At 56.4% G+C, this 21,289-nt stretch overlaps 1 protein-coding gene across 3 annotated transcripts in view; it reads right to left on the minus strand.

Moving 5' to 3' along the window:
• Nucleotides 1-16,552, minus strand: part of Adgrg1 (adhesion G protein-coupled receptor G1) — a 36,672-nt gene extending 20,120 nt beyond the window's left edge. The window contains exon 1 of one of the 3 annotated variants that reach the window (XM_013071614.3): nucleotides 16,421-16,552. The gene's annotated coding sequence lies outside the window, so the exon portion shown is untranslated. Of the gene's footprint in view, nucleotide 1; nucleotides 176-9,495; nucleotides 9,683-16,420 lie in introns of those variants that run through there. The other 2 variants (XM_004843155.4, XM_013071615.3) reach the window with 2 other exon arrangements.
• Between the last annotated feature and the right edge of the window lie 4,737 nt (nucleotides 16,553-21,289).

The following is a 21,289-nucleotide window of genomic DNA, read 5'->3' on the forward strand; positions in this document are numbered from 1 at the left end:
CCTGGATTCCTCCTCCAGGCAGAGGGTGGGCTGCACTCTCCAGGAGTAGGAATGATTAGCGGGGTCTTCTTGTTTGCAGCAGCCCCGTTTCCCCAAGGGGTGGGGAAGGGGGAGGGGAAGCAGGGCCACCCCAGCCGTGCTGTTACCCAGAGCCTCAAACAAAGAGGGCAGCCAGAAGATAGGCGCAGAAGCCCCAGCGTCTAGCGCCAGCCGGAGAGAAGGGGCGCAGGTGACAGCAGCCCCTGGCAACCGTTACCCTGGCAACTGTTGGCAGCTGCAGGGACCACGTCACTGCCAGCTTCGACCCAGCAGAGCAGCACGGGCTCCCGACTAGTTCTGTACCCAAGCACTGGGGGACCACTAAGAGCCAGGGCTTCCCAGTTCTCAAGAGAAACAGAACCTCAGATTTTTAGTGAAATCTTCAAGTTTGTCAACAATGGCTTTAAACCACATTTTTTAGAACCTGGTAGGGGACACCCTTATGACCAAATTGAGCCCAGAAGAAGCTGGAGTTGACCCCTAGAGTTTGCCGACCTGTGGCCCTGGCCTTAAACCAGGGTGGACATCCTCTAACCCCTGATTCTGGTTGTTGTGAGCCCAGAATGTGCACCAAACTACCCTGAAAACTTCCACCTCCTCCAGGAAGCCCTCCTAGATTGCATAGCTCACCAAGACTCTCCCCCTGAATTCGCCTGGCCTGGGAGCTCCTCCTGGCTTTCTTCTAGAGCTCCCTGGGAGTCAAGAGTGGATGTGAGTCTGAGAGGGGAGAACTGAGGCAAGGTTTCTGAAAGCTTCACTGTGCACCAGCCCTCCCTGGGCATTTTGGAGGTCTGGGCCCACCACTCTGCAAGGTGAGGCTGTTGAGCTCATCTTACAGATGGGGAAACCGAGGCTTGGGAGGGGAAGTGATTCATCAAATGCCACCTCACTGGCAGGCAAGGGACATGGAATTCGAACCAAGATCTCCTCTGAGACGTGAAGATCTCCAGCCCTGACAGCCATCTGATGCTTGATTATCCCCTCCCCCAACCTCCAGCACACACACAAACTTTATTTGATCACCTCCAGGGACAGGGAGTTCACTGCCTCCCTTGCAAGAAGATGCATTTTTTTTACCTCTAGGAGTCCCTCATATCCATAATTCAGAGGGAAAAGATCCCCCCACACTACATGGTGGCCTCTGTGTGCCGGACAGCACAGAAAGAACCATACTGGGGGCCAAGGCCTCCAGCTCCAGACCGGCAGCAGGCCAGGGGACTGGGGTCTCAGCCAGGTGCTGCAAGCACTTTCCCAGAGCCCGCTGGGGACCCCAGAGGCGATCACATCCCCTGGTGGGGGCCAGCAGGGCCCTGGACACTGCAGCCTCCGCACCTCCCCCGCAACCGCTGTGGCCCAGGGCCAGGAGGTAGCTATTGTCTCGCTGCCGCCAGAGCCGGGCCCATTCAGGCACTATTTTAGGCCTGGAGGAAGAGGAAAAGAAAGCAAAGAAAGGAGCTGCTGTCCTCTGGGGGACCTTCACCCGCCGGAAAGAGTTCCAGGCCTGCTGGACCGAGAAGGCAGCCGTGGTGTGATCAAAGGACCCTGTGCCTCAAAGGAGCTGGCAGGGAGCTGCGGTACTGGGCGTCCAGGGGGAGAGCACCCCGGCCTTGCACACACTTGGTGCTTACTATCTGCAGCGACACCCGGAAAAACAGGCACTGGCATTTCTCGTCCCACCAGCAGCCCCTAAACACCTGCTCCCTTCCAATGAGGAAAATTCCTGGGATGGCTCATTGCAGCCCAGAGCCTGAAGCCAGAGACCCACGATGCATGTCCTCACTCAGCTCCAATGATGCTGCTGATCAGAGTGGAGGCAGGCACAGAGATGGTGAAGTTCCTTTTATGTCAGACACTGAGGCTCAGGAAGTGTGGCTACCACAGTCACTAGGTAGTGACCACACCTGTGTCACACCTCCTGCTTCCCCTCACTACCTTGCATTCACCAAGTTCAGCTGCCCTAGACTCCTCTGTCCAGAACACCTCAGGGCCTTTGCACATGCTTTCCCCCCAAAACACAGCACATTCTTCCCAGCATCCTTCCCCCACTGGCCTCTTCTCAGGTTTTAACTCAAATGTGCACACCCCTGACATCCCTTCCATGACTGCCCAATCAAAACTGTCTCCTGTTTTCATCATGGTCTTCTCTGTCACACGCTTCACTATCCTCAGGGTACCAACACCTGTGTGAAGTGTTAGGTATGACTTGCTTCCTTTCTCAGAGCTCACTGTCTTTTCTATTTTCCTCTCACTTCAGCCTCGGGTCCCAGCATGTTGCCCAGTCCACAGTGCTGCCTTATGACTGCTAGTTAAGTTAACAAATGAATGAGAAAGCACCAGGGCTCTAAGTTAGGTCAGGGAGACACTCAGCATCTTCCCAAGAGGAGCCAGCTCCTCATACTCTGGATCCAAGCTAAAGTGCCACTTGGGGCAGCATGGACAAGGGGCCCTGAGGTGTCCCCCTTCCCCAGACTCTGTGCCAGGGGCACACACACCTGTGCCAGGTGCATGGCCAGAGAGGGGCTCCCGAGATGGGAGCCAGGCGGGGATCTGAAACTTCTCCAGCACACAGATGCCTGGTGAAGGCTCTGAGAAGTCTTTCAGTGCTGAACCCCGAGAGCTCAGGCTCTTCTTACTCCATGGGGACCACAGGCACACTTTGAGCTGCTAAGATCCCATCAGCAGCAAATCTTGGGTTTCCTCTCTATATAAAGGCAAGGTTACTACCCGGTGCCCCTGCGCCTGTGGTCCAGGGCTAAGGGAGCCTAGCTGGAGAGGGTGGATCCCTCCCGCCTGCTCCAAGCACCAGGCTTCCCGTGGGCTCGCTGTGGGCCATCCAAGGTAGAGCAGGAGGGGAAGTGATAGGTGTCTGTGGCCGGGGATCCTAGGGTCCAGGGACCTGGGGTGGGCACGTCCTGGGGACCATCCTCCAGAGACCCAGGAGGGAGCTAGGGCCGGGCAGGGACCATGTACCAGCATGAGTGGCATGGTGTGCACCTGCCACCACAACCCCACTGTGAGGAGTGATCCTCCTACCATTTTACAGCTGGGGAAACTGAGGCTCAGAGACGAGAAGCTGTACATCCAGGGACACAGATCTAGTACCCAAATCCAGCCTGCACACACCACTGTCCCATGTGCCCCCAGCCCTGTGACACAGAGAGGCAGCAGCACCAGCCACTCTGTGGAGGTGGCTGTGGAGGCCCAGAGAGGCTGAGCCATGACCCCAAGGGCTTGCAACCCAGGATCACCCTGCCCTACTCACATGGGCTGTGAACACTACTGGCTTCCGAGTCACAGTTGCTTCAGCTGCTGACTCTGGTTCCCCACTCCCAGGTGGGGGGAAAGAGATGGGCCACCCGTTTGGCCTGATGCCCCCTGCAGGGTCTCCACAGCTGGTGACAGGTGGTGTCCAGGCCTAGCTTCCCCACCTCCAGGCAGGGGACGGCTGGGTACCAGAGCCCGCCATCTGTGCCAGGCGGATGGCGCGAATGGGGAGAACTTGGAGACGGTGAGCAGCAAGCCTACAGACAGGGATTCCTGATGGAGGCATCATCTACACAACAGCTGGGCAGGATGTGCTGCAGGGCCAGGAAAGCTCAGGACTGGAAGGAGCTGTGAAGGATCCTCACCTCCCCTCTACAGCTTCCCTGAAAAACTTGAACACCTTCAGGGATGGGGAGCTCACTACCTCCAATGGGAGAAGCCATGTGTGGTACCACAGGAATAAGCTCAGGCTTAGAAGCAGCAGAGCAAGGCTCGATCGAGTTCCTGCTGCCACTGGCTGCTTGGGACCCGCTTCCTCGGCTGTGAAAATGTAAATATTCAAATCATAGAGGGCCGGCAGCACTTCAGTGAAGGAGAGCCTTGGCAGCCAGTGAAGAGGAGGTTCCAGGGTGCGGGTTTGGTTATGAGCACCCTGAGCTGTCTGGCACATGCCCAGACAGTGACAGCACAGGCAGGGAAATGGGGCCAAGCATGACTCAGCTGCCCCATCCAGCCCCTGGGATCTACGCCACACATTTGTCACCATCCAGGCAGGTGGGTCTGGGCAGTTGTTCCCCTGCTACAGGGTCAGAAACCCAGGGGGCCAGCCACAGAGCCACACCCCGAGGTCCAGTCTTAGCCACTCAGCCCAGCCCCCAGGGACCGAGGAAACTTAGTCCAGCATATGAGGGACCACAGGCCACTGCTCAGCCCAGAAAGCCAGCCTGGCTCAAGCCCCAGCCTCGCCTGCAGGCCCAGGATAGTGGCCAACCAGGCCAGGTGGTCACAGTGGCTGCTCTTCTGTGAGTTACCCTTCTTTCTCAAAGTTATGATCCTCCCTCTGCAAGGTTAGTCACCTCCCCTTGCCAGCATTCTAAATTCTAAAGAGAAGCCGCACCTAAATAATTAAGATGTAGGGCTGGGGATTTAGCTCAGTGTTTTCGCCGCCTGCTGCGCAAGCACAAGGACCCGAGTTCGATCCCCAGTACCAAAAAAAAAAAAACAAAAAACCAAACAAATAATTAAGATGTTAACTGCTGAATGGTCTTTCTACAACCTTACAGAATCCAGAACATCGGGGACCTTCAGATCACATCAGAATGTGTGGCACCCCTCCTTATTTGCTAGCTCCATGCATCACCTAACCTAGGCCACATACACTGCTGTGAAGCTCAACTTGCAGCGAAGTGGTGTGTCTGCCTACAGAACTGTGGGGCTCAGCCCCAGAGGTCACGGTCGACTGCCATGTTCTGACCAGAGGGAGGAAGAAAGGAGACTTACTCTGGATGACAAAAGCCTGCTCAGTGTGAAGCTTTCCTGCCCATCGTCTGCACCTCCTTTCATCCCTGTAAAAGACCTTTCTTGTACCAGACTCCTTCAAGAAGGAGCTTGAGGACAACAGCACACTCTTCCAGAAGGCCAGCCCTGAATATACCTGATTTTCTACTCTCATCTCCCAAGTGTCGGCTTTCGAGTGGTGAGCAGTGAACCTCAGTCTGTTAATACGGCTTCAGGTCTGGGGGAGCAGAAGGGATCCCCAGGCCAGACAACTCCTCAGACCAGCAGATCAAGACCCCTCGGATGGGCATGTCCGAGGGGGTGAGCGCTCTGGAATGGGCATCTTTCCCAGTGGCATCCTGAGCGTGTGGGGTGGTTCTAGAATAGTCTCTGCTGCTCCCCAAAGGAAGGGCTGGGTGGTGGCTCAGGGCAGTGACAATAACGACAGCACTTACAGTGTGCCAGGCACAATGCTCAGTGCTTAAAATCTAATGGGTTCCTTTCCCCTCTTGAGATGCTTTTACCACGCTCCTTTGAAAAGTTACGAGAAGGAAGCACAGGGTCTTTCACTGAGGATGGCACTAGAACTGAGGTGGAGATGGAGAAGCTCAGGCCTGGGACAGCTGGGATGGCGTCTGTGTCTCACCATCCCCTATGTGCGGCCTCTCCGTTAATCCCCATGGGGTCTCATTTAGCTCTTAGAGGTTTTGGTGTCTTCATCTCCATTTTATAGCCTAATAATGAGCCTTTGAGAAAGGAGCCACTGGCTGAAGGTACTTATCGGGGACTTGATCCTAGCTGTATCTCAACCACACCACTGAGATAAAACTCTGAGCAAGGCTTGCAGGAGGCTCTCAAAGTCATACATGTTGATGAGCACACACTTCGCAGCTGTGTGTGACTTACATTCCAGCCCTGACCCTACTGTTATCGCCACCTACACGCATGGAGACTGAGGCTCAGGGGAACTGTGACCTTTGGCACAAGGACAGAAGTCCTCAGTGTCCACCTACTTTCCCTCGAGGCCCTTGAAGACCCAGTGGGGGTGACTGGGAAGCAGAAGACAGCAGCTTGAGAACAGGGTGGGTGGTCTGAGAGGTAGCAGAGGTGGCTTTATATCTCACGGTAGCTTGTTCTGGAGATAAAGTGGCCCTCCCTGGGGAGCCAGCCTGGAGCTCATAGCTGTAGGCTCACTGACCCTTCAGGGACCAGAGCTGCCGGCTCTGACAGTGCACCCCTGGCCCAACTCATCTCCCAGAACCATCTGCTGGTGCCAGAGCGCTGCCAGCTCCTGCAGGGCTAAGGTCTCATCTCTGGCTGCATGGAACTTCCAAGCTCATTAAAACCACCTAAGCTGGTGCCAGCCCAGGAGCTCGGCATCCACCACTCTGGCCTTCCTACCATAGCACAGATCAGACTGGCAGGACAGGAGGTGAGGCACACTGGTGGCCAGCTCTCGAAGAGCTGGGCGCATGGGAAGAAGGGCTCCTGAGTTACAACAGAATGTGCCCACCTGCCCGGTGGGAGAGAGGAAGACATCCAGATGCTCTTCTGAACACTTCCCCACACCAAACTCCTTACCCGCCCATAACAGCTCCCTGAAGAAGATGTGATCACTAGCCAGTTTACAGATGAGGAAACTGAGGCATAGGCCAACACCCACCCAGCCAGAGAGGAATAACTCCAAGGTTCTCCCTAGGCAAGTTGGCCTTGCTATCTCTCTGGGTCCTGTTGTCCTAGAGAAACATGGGCTTAGCAGTGGCAGAGAAGGGGTGCAAGACAAGGGCATGTGTCCTCTGGTACCCAGCACAGTGCCCAACCTAGCCAAGGAGCCTCATCCCTCTGAGAGAGGCAAAAGGACCCCCAGACTCCGTGGCTTTCTCCTTGCCCCAGTGTCCTCAGCTCTAAAGTGGGCATGGCATGCTAATCACAGAGATCAGTGCCCAGCAGAATCTGGGATCGAAGAAGGAGTAGGATTGTTTCAGCCCAGCTGAGCCACAAGGGAACCATGGAGACTTGGGAGCCTGGGAGGATGTCTCAGCCCACTTCACGTCAGGGCTAGCCAGCAGGGGAGTGGGCAGAGTGTGTCCCCTCACCCAGCAGCCCAGGCCTGGCCCCAGAATCTGCAAGGTGCCCCAGGGGCTTCCAGGAGCCCAGATGGGGTAGGAGGACCTGGCAGGGAATGGGGGATGGCTCGGGGAAAGCAGGCTGTGAGGCAGAGGCCAGCCTGGCTGCCCCACTCACTTGAGAGGGCCCTTTGTGCCAGCCCTGCCCCACCCCCCATTTGCCATCTGCCTGGTCCCTGGAGTCTGGTCACCCTTGGCTGCTGGGTGTGCTCACATGATGCCCCCATCTGCTGTGAGTCAGAAGGTGGGGTCCACGCAGCCACCCCAAGGACAGGGATGAGGGACAGCACTGGGGTCCAGGTCCGGGTGGTCGCATGTCCCCACTCGCCCCTACCTCCACCTCCCACTGGTTCCTCTTGGCCTCTCTCAGAGCCCTGCCCCTTCCCCTGCCCCCTGAAGCCCACTCTGAATCCCTGAAACAGCACAGTGCCCACCACTCACATGTGACTTGCCCAGGATGAAGGGACCCCTTTCACTGTTGTCCCTCCCCACTCTCCCTTCTGCCTTTGTCATGCTCAGGCCACTCCCATAACACACGAGGACACTGCCCCAGCTCTGCCCCCCATCACACCTGCCCTCCCTCAAGGTTGGGCTGCCACCTTCCTCTTTCCCCTCAGCCAGGACCTGTTCCAAAGTTCAGGCCTCAACCCTGTGGCCAGGTCCACAGCACAGCCCACCTGGCCCTCCCCTCTGGCTGGGCACCCACCCGGCCTGGCTACAGCCACACCTGAGTTCTCCCCCATGGCTCCCCCTGCAGAGCAGACTGGGACTCGCCAGCCTGGCACCAAATCCCCTCCAGAGACCATACTGGCCTCCAATGCCATCACCATCCAATGCCCTCCAGCCCTCGTCATTCCCTGAGCCATTTGCCCAGAATGATCCCTGACCAAGCTCCTGCATACATCAGACCCCAATCCCCACCCACTGTTCTCAGAGCGCAGCCTCCAGGTCCTCCCAGGGCTCTCCTGCTCCTGGCACCCGGGCAGCTGATCTCCCTCCTCAATCTCACCAACTTGTTTGTCCCTCACAAGATGAGGGTGTCACCCCAGGTGGACTGGCCCCCGCCTAGGGCAGTAAAGTCACAGCACAGTGCAAGCTGCACACACAGCCTCCCACTCACTGGCCACTCCTGGAATCAGGCTTCTGCCCCACCAGCCACCCTCAGAGCCCAGTTCCACTGCACATACCCTGTACCACTGGCATAGCTGAGGCCCAGGGCAGAGGTCAGACAAGTGATGCTTTGGCCAAGGTGGGGCTGTACCTCAGGAACCTGGGGTCCCTGCAGCAAAGGGAAGTCAGGGCTGACCCAAGAGTTAGTCTCACTCCAGGATAAGACGGGAAGAATCCACAGGCCTACTGGCCTGGGTGCTGGGGATCCCCAGGAGTCTATGGCTCCCACTGACCATAGCCACTCCTTCTCACAGTCTCTGATGACAGGGAACCAACTCTGTGATGCTGGGGACTTGTGGAGAGGGAGCAGGGGCTGGGCCACCCATAAATTCCAACGGATGTTATTTGCCTGATTTACTGCCGTGCTTCAGGCAGTACAGCCTGCACAGTAGGCACTCAATAAATGTTCATATAAATAACTTTCTTCACCTTCTAAAAGAGCACGAAAGTGATTCCTGCCCACCCCACCTACTCCAGACCACAGATGCTCCAGGTGGGGACAGGGGGACAAGAGGGGCCCTAGAAGGCTAGAGATTTAGCTCAGTGCTACCACACCTGCCTGGTAAGTGCAAGGTCCTGAGTTCAATTCCTGGTACTAAAAATAAAAGAGGGGCCCTGCCTCGACTCATCCCAATCCACCCTTAGCAAGATGAGGCCCCTGGGAGACTTGGCCCAGCACTACCCAAAAGTGCTGGTAGAGCATGGGGGGGATGAGAACCCTCGGTTTCCCCCAGCGGAACAGGGAGGAAAGCCCATCCATCCCAAGCAGACGGCCACCCGAGTCTGGTGGTTCATGGCCCTCACCCCGGCTTCCCCTCTATCTGCCCTGGTTCCCAGGATTCTCACACCCCAGGTGCCTCCTGGTCAGACCTTGCTGGCAGGTGACAAAGACCTGCACTGCCCTGGCCTGACGGGGTCCCCAGCTGTGGCCCCCAAGACAGCTGCATGGGAAACTGCCCTGAGTGCTCCCTACCCTGCCCCCATGGCGCCTCCTCCATCCCTGGACTGGCTGTGTGATCTCCCAGAGTCTCAGTTCTCCCATCCATGCAATAAGAGCTGCTATTTCATGGCCCAGAGAGCAGCCCCAGCCTGCTGGGCCCAGAGACTGTACCCCTCCGAGGCTCAGTTTCCCCAGCTACAAATGACCAGTGGCTCTGAAAGGCTCGGCTCCTCCTGGGCTCCATCCCTTTCCAGGCATCACCCTCTTCGTGCGTCCTCTGCTCTACAGAGCCTTCCACAGCTGTGCTCAACTGAGCTCCAGCCCAGTGAGATACCGAGACCCCCAACTCCCCTTCCCACTGCCGTCCCCACTCTCTGCATGAGAGGACATGAACAAACACAGGGGCGCGCACACGCGCGCGCACGCACACACACACACACACACAACCACTCCTTCCACCTGCTGTCTGTTGAGTCCTCGGCCAGGTAGCTGGTGCCAGTTAAGGGTCTTGTGAAGGACCAGGCGCCTGGACCAGCTTGCCAGGTCCACCTCGGAGGCTCAACCTGCCACTCCCGGCCCTGCTGCCTGTGGGGATGGCTGGCGAGCCCACATGGGAGGCCCGAGCCCCTCTCCTGCGGCAGGCAGGGCAGGGCGGCAGCCAGTGCGAAAGGAGTCAGGGGAGGGGCTGGTTGTGTTTGTGGGGCACCCCCTCCTAGCCCAGCTGGGCTCCTCCCTCCTCAGCTGGCTGGGCTGGGATGACAAGATTGACTGTGAGTCATGGATTTCTCAGAGGGAGGGGGCAGAGCTGAGGCCGTGACCCTGGGGGATGCCCATGACTCAGCACCGGGCAAGGGGGGACCTCAGCCTCCCTGATCACCATCCAGGGATACAGGTATCAGACTTCAGGGTCAGACATGGGCTGGAGTGATGCTGCCTCCTCACCCCCAAGCTGTCACTCCTCTGGGGCTATTCTCCCTGAAGTTCTCGAAAAGAGGCCATGGTTGCCATGGCAACAGGCCACTCGGATGCTGCCCCTGCCCCCGCCCCCAGCCCTTCCTGAAGGAGAGTCCAGCCTCCCTGGCAGCGGTCAGGAGCCGGTGCTGACCGGAAGGCGCGCCAGGAGGAAGGGGGTGTCAGCAGTCTGGCGGGAGGCCACTGACTGAGTGCCTTCTGAGCAAAGGAGCCCATGTGACGGCTCCCCAGGCTCCCACAGTCTCAACCTTCCAAGACTCGACTTCTAGATCCTCAGAGCCTAGGGCCCTCTGGAAACAGCCTTCTTTAGTCTGTCTGCCAAGCCAAAGGGGAAACTGAGGCCCAAGTGCAAAAGTCATTCCCAGTGGCTCCAAAAGCTCAGAGAGACAAATGTGGAAATGGGCCAATGTCCCCATCCCCGGCTCTGCCACTGCCAGCTACTCCCTCCCCTGGCTGAAGTTCACAGCTCCTCTAGAGCCTGGTGGGGAAGCTTCGGAGAAACCAATGCCGGTGGAATAGGACACCCATGTGCCCACTTCCGTGCAGCGTGGTGGATAATGACTCCCAAGTCCTAAGTGCTCAGAGGATTTCTCAACATAACGAGGGAAGAGAGGACAACAGCAATAATAACAGTAATAAGATCACGGATTACACTTACTGACCATTTACAGTATTCCAGCCTTTCCCTCACGCCATCTCCTTAAGTACCCACCGGAGCCCTTAATAAATATTCCCCAGGAAGGCAATGATAAAGAAGGCAGAGAAATGAAGCTCAGAGAAGAGAACCAATTTGCCCAAAGTCACACAGCTGGGAGGTGGAGGGTTCTCCTAACCATGCACAAATCAGCCTCCAGACATGGAGGATATTCAGGAACTTAAGATTACTTCCTTCCCCCTTTCCCCCTGGGGTCTGCATTCTAGAAAGCCTGGCAGAGCTGCCCACGAAACATGCCAGTAGTGCCACCGGACGATTTCCAGGCAGCCTAGGAGGCCAGATCTTCTGGAGGTGGACTAAGCCCCTCACCAGCCTGGGCTAAATCAAGTTGCAAGAAGAGGAAGGGCAATAAGGCCACCTATGGGGTACAGTCATGGGGTACATGCCAGAGCTCCCTGAAAGCCACTCTGTGCTCTCCAAAGTCACAGCCCCACTGACCAGGCTGTGGCATGTGCCTACATGATGCCATAATGAGCATTTGGCCCAGGTGAGATGTACTGCTCCCATCCGGGCCACAGTAGGTCCTGCCTTGTTACCAGGGCATGAGGGGCGGGCCACAGTGGGGACCAGCAAAGCAGGGGGCAGCAGTGAGTTATCCAAGAAGGGATGGGTGTCTCTGACACGTCACGACCCCAACAGGTTGCCAGCCTCAGTTTCCCCAAGGTTGATCTTTTGGGGCCCTGCCAGCTGGTAGCTGAGGCAGCCTCAGCTGTGTCTCACAGACCCGCCAAATTGGAGCCTGTTGTTTAATAAGGTGCCAGGGCCTCCAGTCCCTGGTAAACCTTGACAAGTCCTGGGCCTGACTCCAGGGGCTCAAAGCAGCCATGGTGGGATGGGGGATGGAGTCCACCTGGGGCCTTGAAGAAGGTGAACACAGAAGGGAGTGCTGGGGTAGGACCAGAGCAAGGCTGGGAGCCCCACCACATATGGGAGAGTAGGGACACAGAGAGGGAAGATGTCAGAACTTTCCTTAAGTTCACAGTGCAGGCTGGGGTACAGACCTGGAGGCAGGGGAGGCTGCTCTGGGGCACCATGGAATGGGGGTGGCCCTGTGGCATGTGGGGCAGGCACATGTTCCCCTGCTTCCAACAGCCAGCTGGAGACACTTGTAGGGCAGCGAAGGGCTCCGCTGGCCCAGAGAAGGTCTGTGACTGGCCAGTGTCAGAGGTGGGAGCACAGAAAGCTGAAGACGTCCCTTTATTTCAGGGACAGAGGAGAAGATGCAATGCTGCTGGGAAGAGGGGACCCAGACTCTGGGCTCAGGCCCCCTGGTTTCCTCTCCACAGTGTCTCTCTCTACCCACTCATCCTTCATTGTCAGGTAAGGACACAAATAGCACCACCAATTGGGCACATAAACGAGGCCATATGCACAGGCCTGGCACAGAATAAACACCCTGATGGCATTGTTAGGGTGTTGCCGTTCAGACCAGCAAAGGTGACAGAGCATCAATAATGTCATCAATATTACCATCAAGTCAGTGTAAGGGCCAAAGGCCCAACCCCCTACAGTTTGCAGAGCCCTCTGCCATCCAGCATCCTCTACAAAAGAGGGGTGATTGGTCCACTTAGCAGAGATGAAAACTGAGGCCAGAGAGAGGACTCTCCCAAAGTCAGCAGCCTGTAAGCCAGAGGCAGGTTTCATGGCCAATGCTCCCAGCCACCTCCCTGCTCATTCCCGTGGGAAAGCCTCTGGCCCATAAGCGTGGGGGCAGCACAGCCCCGTGATAGCGCTGCCGTCTCCGTCACACCCGCCCCAGGGCCCAGCAGGGCCGGTGGTGCCCATGTGACTCAGCCGCCCTCACAAAGGGAGCTGTGTGCCCTGTGCCTGGGCCTGCCTCCCTGACCAGGCCCCAGCCCCCAGCAGGGAAGAGCCAGGAGCCTGACAGTCAAGAGGTGGGAAGGCGAGAGCTACCCTCCTGGGCTGGTTGGTGGGGACTCAAGCCCAGGCTTGGGGTGCACAGAGCTGATGCCAGTTCCAGAGGTGGAACTGGAACAAAAGGCCTAGCAACAGGGCAGGGAGATGGCCCAGGTCCACTCTGGTGTCTGAGACCTTATTTGGAGCTCCAAGACCAGTGGCTCCTTCTGGGGTGAGGCCAGCAGGTGCCCCGCTCACTCCTACCTGCACTCCAGGTTTCAAAACACTGGTGCTTTCGGTCAAAGAGGAGGCACTCCCCAGATGCCCACATGCCCTGCCCAGCCCCTGTGTCTACCCCTGGCGGCAGCACTCTCCTCTCTCTGCCTCTTCCCTGACAGTTCCAGATTCCAAGCCCACGGGTCCCTTGCTGCTCACCTCTGATGTGCCTTTTTTACCACAGCCCTGCCAAGGAGACTTTGCCCCACTGGCCAGAGGAGACTGAGGCTAGCCTAGGGTCACACAGGATTGGAGCCAGGATCTGATTTTCAGGCCTGTTTCCTCCCCCTTACCCTCTTGCTGGTACAAGGACATCTTGACCACAGACCAACAAGAAGTCCCCTTGGACCTGCTGCACACAGTCTTCCTCCCCCATGGTCACCTTGTTCCTGCCCTATGGGAAGGGGGCCAGTACAAAATGCAGCTCCTTAGACAGGTTCGGGCTGGCTGGGCCGCCCAGGACCACCCCCGCCGACCTCCCAGGAGGTGGGCATGCCTGGGTGCCCAGCTGCTGGAGACAGGAGACGAAGGTACACAGGGGCATGGCCTATCCCTTCCTTGGGGTGATGGAATGTCTGATCTTCAGCCCAGCCCCCAGGGTACTTGGCAGGAGGGCTGGATCCAGCCAGAACTTCCCTGGAAGGTCACTGGCCATGCCGAAGCCCCTGAGCCTCACCTTGAACAAGGCCTCTGCAGCCCAAGCGCATGGCTGCCAGCCTGGGCCCCTCGCAGTGTGCAGGGTGGGGCATCTAGGGGCCTGGCCTCCTGTGAGACTAAATCAGGGGGGTGGGGTCAGGATGGGGCTGTCCTGCTGAGCCTCTGAGCCCGGGCGCCAAATGTAGGGAACAGGGGAAGGGGACGTTACCAGAACCTCTGCAGTAAGTCCTAGTCTCCTGAGAGCCACGGCAGCACACGGCGAATTACAGGAAAGGTGGACAAATGAGACTGAGAAGCAGCTGAGCTTTGGGTCTGATCAGTGCTGCTCTGGGCAGCAAAGACAAGAACCCCTAGCTTGCAGCACCTTTTATTTAGTACATGGGGAAACCGATGTAACAAGTAAAATGTAGAGTTCAGTATCTCACATTGGGATAAACAAGGTGTAACAACAAAAGACTGGGGGGCAGTGGAAATCTAAGAACAATGAGGAACTATGCAGTTGAAGATTTGGTTCTTCCCTGGCATCCCCCGCAGGTGTGGTCTTGTCCTGGAGCATTACAGCATCCGGGGATCAGTGAGGTCTCAGTTGTGACCCGAGGCCAAAATACAACTATGTCTGGAATGTCACAGCTGGACTGCAGGCAGGAGAACTAGGCCTACTCAAATGATTTTTCCCTAGAACTATGCAACGTTGCTCCCAACACTCCTCAGGTGGGACTCCAGGGACCCTGCCAGTGCCCTGCTCAGAGGATCCTGGCCTGGGGCCTCCGAACCTGTCCAAACCCCTCTGGATTCCCCCTGGCATTGTCCCAAAGTCCCCAAATAGCCCACTATGGAATCTGACATCAGATGGTCCTGACTGACCTTTCTGAGCCTCAGTGTTCTTTTGTGTGCAGTGGGTACACGGCCTATACCCAGGGCCTCTGGGAAGTGCGAGAGTTCACTCACTGCCACCCTCCCATCTTGGGGTTCGGCATCCTCCACCCCATTGGGTTCTCTTTTGAAGCACAAATGTCCCATGGGTGGGAGCAGAAGTGACTCTGACTCCTCTGTAGGAGCCCTCCTCCTGGGCGAAAGGGCCCAACCCTGGCCAGCATCCCCCACCCAGGCCATCCCAGCTGCTGCTGGACAGTTTTGTCCCTTCTGTCAGTGGCTCCCTAGTCCTGGCCTGGGAGGTTTGAGTGGCAGCTGTTTGACACCTGTCTTGGTCCAGGTGCCTCTGGTCAGGCAGTGAGGCATCGTCACACCTGTGCCATGGACGCAAATGAGGCCCAGAGTGGCTTAGTGGCCACCCACGGATGGGACAGCACGTGCAGATGGCAGGACTTGCTCCACTTTGCTGTGTATGTGGGTGTGCGCACACTCGTGCATGTGTTTGGACTTTTGTTTTTGTAATACTGGATACTGAACCCAGCCTCATGCATGCTAGACAAGCACTCTATCACTGAGCTTCACCCCTAGCCCTTTTACCTTTATTTTTGAGATGGAGTCTTGTTAAGTTGCCCAGGTTGGTTTTAAACTTGCAATTCTCCTGCCTCAGTCTCTCAAGAAGCTGGGATTATAGGCATGCACCGCTGTGGCAGGTAATTTGCTTTGTTTCACCACCCACAGGGTCCCTAGGGTCCTGAATCTCTCTCTCTCTCTCTCTCTCTCTCACACACACACACACACACACACACACACACACACACACAGAGTTGGTGCCCAGCACAGAATGTGGGCTGAGGGATACTTCTATTTCCTTACCTGGAAACAGGGCTGCTGCACTTTTGGCAAAATAAAGAGCTGGCATTGTAACTATTCATGAAAATTCCACAAAGCACCCAGCCCCCCAGCCCAGGAGACACCTCCAACACCTCCCAGAACCACAGCCTTCTGCAGTACCTCTGCCCCAGCAGCTGGGAGCCACCGGGGCCTCCCCCTAAGTGCTGGGGCACAGATGGCTCCGGAGGCGTAATGGAGCAATGACGACTGCCGCTCATTAGCAGGGGCTGCCTCGTGCACAGAGGGAATGGGGGGGGTGTGCATTTTGCTGCCCACACACCCCAGGGAGCCCAGTTGGTAGAAGCGGAGCAGGAAGACACCAGGCGCCCACCCAACTCCAGCTCCCCACCTGCCCCCCACCTCCATCTGGCTGGGCTCCAGTGTTTGTTGTCAGACTTTGTCCCTGCACCTCGATGTGGGACAGACAGGGAAAGGGGCCCAGACAAGGAAAGCAGGGTCCCACAAAGGCCACTGTAGTCACCCTTGGCCTTTTTCTCCCCAACAGCTCCCTGTCCACCATAGAGGAGATTTGGCCCACAGAGGAAGGCACCATTTGACTCTCACCTCCTGCCCAGTGCAGCCAGGGCAGGGGACAACAGAGCTGGGCACTGGGCCCCAAGCCTAGGCCCGTCCCCTGCTAACTCCCCGGTAAAGGCTGCCTACCACCTCTCTTGTCAAAAGTCAAACAACCCAGGCCAACCTGCTTCCAAACCGGTTTCTCATGGGATCCCAGGAAGAAACAAGCTCTCTCAAGGAAGTGGGAGGCAGGTGGCACCAGGGGAATGTGTGCCCCCTGTCATCCCATCCAGTTGCAGGGTCCCAGCTGCAGCCCTGCCCTCAGGGTCTGCCATCTTCTCTGAAAGAATGACATACCTCTCACCCTGATAGTGTCCCAGTGCCAGGTGGATGGCCCATGAGCATGCCCAGACCATACTCGGAGCAGCAAGGGGGACCAGCACGGCCAACTAACTCAGAGCCTCCCCTTGAAGACACCCAGAACCTAAAGAGGCCAGGAGCACCAAACAGGTAACCTCAGGACACTGAACTGGACTCCCGGGTCGGCCAAGGTCAAGTAGGCCAGGCTGGCTGCCATATCCACTGACCTTGTCTGCCCGGTCCCCAACCTGAGTGGCAGCTTCTTACCTCTGGGTCTGGGCAGGCCCCTCTGCAGACTGCAGACCTTTTCCCTCCTCTTCCTCCTCTTCCCAGGGCACCCAGCTCCCAGTCAGAGCATGTCCTGCCGCTCAGCGAGCCTGGCCCAGGTGAGACTCCGCCTGCCCAGTTAGCACCACTTCCGCTTGCCACCAGCCTGTCATTCCAGGGTTTCCCTGTAGGGCCTGCCTGACCTGGCTTTTGGGGACTGTCTCCCATCTGTTGCCTCAGCCCTGCTGGACTTTCGGAACCTCTGCCCTGAGAAGGCAGCACAATCTGCTACTGGGTGAGTGTGGGGGTCACCAATTGTCTCGGAGTCTCAGTGCTGGTGGGGGGTGGGGCGTGCTCCTTCCATCTGCAATCTGCCAACACCTCCTGTGTTTTCCCACCTCCTCTCTTCTCTTGGGCCCCACCTGAACCCAGGCCCACACTCACCTGCTGCAATCAAATGCAGGCACAACCAGCTGCTGCTGGCAGAAGTGGGAACCCAAGGTGGAGTGCAGGGGGTGGGGGCTTAAAATGTCCAGCCTCCTGCAGGACACAAAAAGGGACCCAAGAAAGCAAAGGGTGGGGACAGAGATGGGCGTTTGTTCTTGGGGAGGGGAAGTAGCAGCTGCCTCCGGTATCCTGGGAAGATGTCAAGGGTCATCCAGACCAGCTCTGCCCCCAGCAGAGAGGTTTGGGGCACATCCCTACTCCAGCCCACAGGAAGAGCTTGCCTGGCCCCAGTTCTGCCCTTCAGACCCCATCTCAGACCAGCAGTTGAGGTGGTTAACGTTCCCACACCTTGGTACCCACCCCCACTACACCCCAACACTGAGACCACTGGCTGAGCCACTACTCCTGCCCAGGATCAAACAGGCACTCACTGATCAGTGCCACATAGTTGGCATCGGGTACCACTGTGGGCCAGGCCCTGGGTTAGGGGCTGTGTGTACAGCAGTGCTCCAGGGACCCTTCCCTTACTTCCTCCACCCCACCGTCTCCTACAGCCACCTGGGCACCTTCTCACCTGTGACCAATCCCCCAGGCTCAGGATTATCCCTTCCTCGGCCGTGTGTTCCACCAGGGCACCACATTCAGGGCCTGGATCAGAGAAATGCTAGGTGAGGAAGGGAATGTGAGAGAAGGAATGACGATGGACAGAAGTATGGATGGACAGGTGGATGGATGCAGCCATGCATTTAGCATGTGTCTGTTGAGGACCAGGCACTGTGCTAGGCACGGGGGATATAGCTGGAAACTGCTCAGCTGTGTGGCTGAGTGAAAGGTCAAGCAATGAGACCAGAAAGTGAAGGGAGGGTGGATGGACAGGTGGACAAGGGAAAAAGGGAGGATCCAGTTGGGCAAAGTGTTGGAGGGGGCTCCAACCCGCCCCCCCAGAAGGCACAGGCAGAGTCTGTCTGCTGGCTGCTGTTCATCTTGGACCCCACTGGGGTTCCTGGTCCCCAGATCACCCCTTTGCTCCTCTTCCCTGTGGAAATTCCCAGCTGCCGATGCAACCTCTGCTATATCTGCGGGCAGGCGCCTTCCTCTGCCCAGCAGGAAGTATGCACCTCCCTGGCTGAACACAAATCAGGGGCACCAGGAGGAAACAGCAGCAAGACAGCCTGACCCCTAAGGCCCGGAGTTTCCCTGCAGCCCAAAGATGGCACCCACCCTGATACGGACACAGGGGCAGTGCCAGTGACTTTCCCACTCCTGACCCCCATACTCCACTCCACCCCTCTGTCCTGGGGGCCCCTGATATGTGACATTGTCCCCAAGTCCTATCACTTGAGCATCAGGGGCTGAGGCTCCAGCCCCCGGTTTGGGCCCACTTCTTCTGAGTGCACTTGGGGTGGCTGCTTAACCTCTCAGACCCTTGGGTCATCTATCAAATGAGGACATGCGCCTTTGCACTGCTTGCTTCCAGACACAGGAGTCAGGAAATTTCTCTAACACATGAGGAACATGTGCGGGGCGGGGGCTTGGTCTCTTGGACCACTCCCCATGCATCCCCTGGGATGAAGTTCAAATGAAATGAAACCAAAGCACCCAAACTGCATACCTGGGGGCCACAGGGATGACCATAGTCGCTCTAGCACTGCCAACCAGGCCCCAAGCTAAAGCCACTGTGTGGATTTCCCCATGAACTCCTCACTATGCCCCCATGAGGCTGGGCTACCTAGTACTGTGGGCCTACAGGCAAGATGAGGAAGGGCTGAGGGACAGGACTGGGGTCACACGGAGCCAATAAGACTCCAGAGCTTGTGCAGGAGTCTGGGAGAAGCCCAGCCTGAGGCTGCTCATACCCTATCCCCACTCAGTGGACATCTTGGGAAGTGCAGACTTCTTCCCTGTCTGGAATGTGAAGAGTACCCTGTGCCTCTACAGGACTCCAGGTCAGGAGGGGCTCTCTATCTCTGGGGGAAGCCACCTGCCTCATCTTTGGTGACAAAATGGTCTCTAAAGTGACTTTCCATTCACCGGCTAATTTCCATGGGCCATTTTTCACCAGTTCCTCTATTCATCCACTAAACTAATATTTGCCCAGTAGCTACTGGCTGCCAGGCCTGCTTCAGAAAACATTCTGTGAGGGCTGGAACACTCAAGCAGACCAGCTCACCCCCCTTAGACCAAGCTCTGCTTGTCTGCAAACTAGGGGTGGTGTCAGTGTCTATCTGTGTTTTGCGGGGATTAAATGCTAAAGTACTCTGAACCCTGGCGGCACACAGTTAAGTGCTCAATAAATGTTTGCCACATCCAAATGCAAGGGGAATTCACATTCCCAGCCTTAGAAAGCTCCTCCCATTCTCAGCATTGCCTCTGTTGAATGCAGTTGACTTCTGTTCCTTTCATTAGATCAATAGGAAAATGTTCTACCTTTGGGCCGCATCTGGAAGAAAGTGGTCTCCACAGCCAGATGTGGATGGACAGGCCCACAGCTCTGAGCCAGTGCCGAGATCAGCCCCAGAGGGCTCCCCATGCTTTCCAGAAAGGAGAGGCAGGGAGGGAGGGTGGTGGCACTGCCCTCCCCTTGATAAGTTTCCAGAGTTCATTCTCTGCCCTCTGTGTGTTTTGTCACCTTCAAGTCCAGCCTTCTAGTTCTGCCAAGATGTGGTCATCTCTCTGTACCCTGGCTGGGGTCAGGAGACCTGGTTCACCCAGCAGGGTGGTGCTGAGCAGGTCAGGGCTCTTTTCTCAGCCTCAGTCTTCCTTGTCTACAAGGGGTGACGGACAAATACAGTAAGCACTGAAATTTTTAAAAGGTATTACAGTAAAGGTCACCTTGCCATTAATCTCCCTTAAAATATTCCCACTGGAATATCAAACATCCTATCATTCTTGCCACTTTCTGAAGCAGTTTTGGAAGTTGTCTTTCATGAGTGTTTTTTTGTAGCTACCTCTATGTCTTGAATCAATTAAAAACACATACAATAATTTTTATTGAATAAGGACACATCCACCTTATTCACTGGATCTGGTACCATGCAACTTCTGGCTGTCTTCCAAAGTCAAAATAACCATGAAAAGTAAGCATTTTTAATCATTTCAGCACATTGAACTAAAGACACTCAGGATAGAGGACTTCCAGAACTGCTTCAGAAAGTGCCGAGAACAATGGGCTAAGTGTGTTCAAAGCGGGAGTTGAGGGAGAGTATTGAGGGAGATTAGTGGCTATGTGTCTTTGTAATCAATTACTTTTAACTTAACCCCTGTTTTTTTGTTTTGTTTTGTTTTTGGTACCAGGGATCGAACTGGAGTCCTTGCGCTTACAAGGCAGATGGCGGAACCACTGAGCTAAATCCCAGGCCCCAGCTTTTAACTTAACCATTGACCGTACTTTCCTGTGTATGAAGACCCTGTGTATCAAATGAGACTAATGGGCGGACCCATCCTGTGATGTTTTCAGCCCTCAGAAATGTGCTGTGCCAGCCGAAAGGCTTTCTTGACTGTCCCAGCAGCTCTGAGCACACAGAAGGGAACCCAGCGTGACATCCCCCAGCCTCAGTGAGTCAGCAGCATCCAGCCACATCCTCAGCATGCCGTGACACTGTGGGAGCACTCCTGGAGTGGCACCAGGGCCTTTCTACCTTTGCCCTGTGTCTTGAATTGACTGAGCCCTGCGGGGTTGAGGTCAAGGCAACAGAGTCACCTCCTTCTGAGGCATTAGCAGTCAGGCCTCCTCAGAGGCACCACAGGAAACAGATGACAACCAAATGTCAAAACTTTGTCAGATGCTGCAGGTTCAGAACAGGACAGACCTCTGGCTCTGAGGGTGAGGACAGACCTCTGGCTCTGAGGGTGAGGACAGACCTCTGCCTCTCTCTGCAGCCCCAGACCTCAGGTTGGGACCAGGTCCCTCCTCTATTCCTCCGCCACCTGGCAATTCTACCCACCCCACTTCATGCCCAAGTTCCAGTGCCACCTTTCCATGAAGCTCTCTTGGAGTTCTCCCTTCCTTCCTGATGGGTTCAGCCTCTGAACCTCTGAGCCCTGAAAGCCCCACATCACTTTACCTGCAAGGATGCTCATATCCAACTCCCTTGAGCCCTGTCTGCACCAGGCTGATCCCTCACCCTGCACAGAGTGATAACACATTTAATTCCCACAGCAGTCCTATGGAGGAGGTGACCACAGGGAATATGGACAAGAAGGATGAGGCCCAAAGACAGGTAGCAACCTACCCTAGAGCACATGGCCACTAAGTACCAAGGGCAAGCTCTGAAGCAAGGTCTATGTTGGGCCACAGTTCCTTGATGTACCTCTGTGTCGTGCAGCCTCTAAGTTAATGTATTTCATTCATTCATTCAACAAAACATTTTCCAAGTGCCAGATCTCCAACTGGCATCTCTGGGCATGAGACAGATATATCCC

The sequence above is a fragment of the Heterocephalus glaber genome, unplaced genomic scaffold (genome assembly GCF_053883595.1).
Source record: "Heterocephalus glaber isolate CG9 unplaced genomic scaffold, H.glaber_assembly_v1.0 deba00000071, whole genome shotgun sequence".
Taxonomy (NCBI): domain Eukaryota; kingdom Metazoa; phylum Chordata; class Mammalia; order Rodentia; family Bathyergidae; genus Heterocephalus; species Heterocephalus glaber.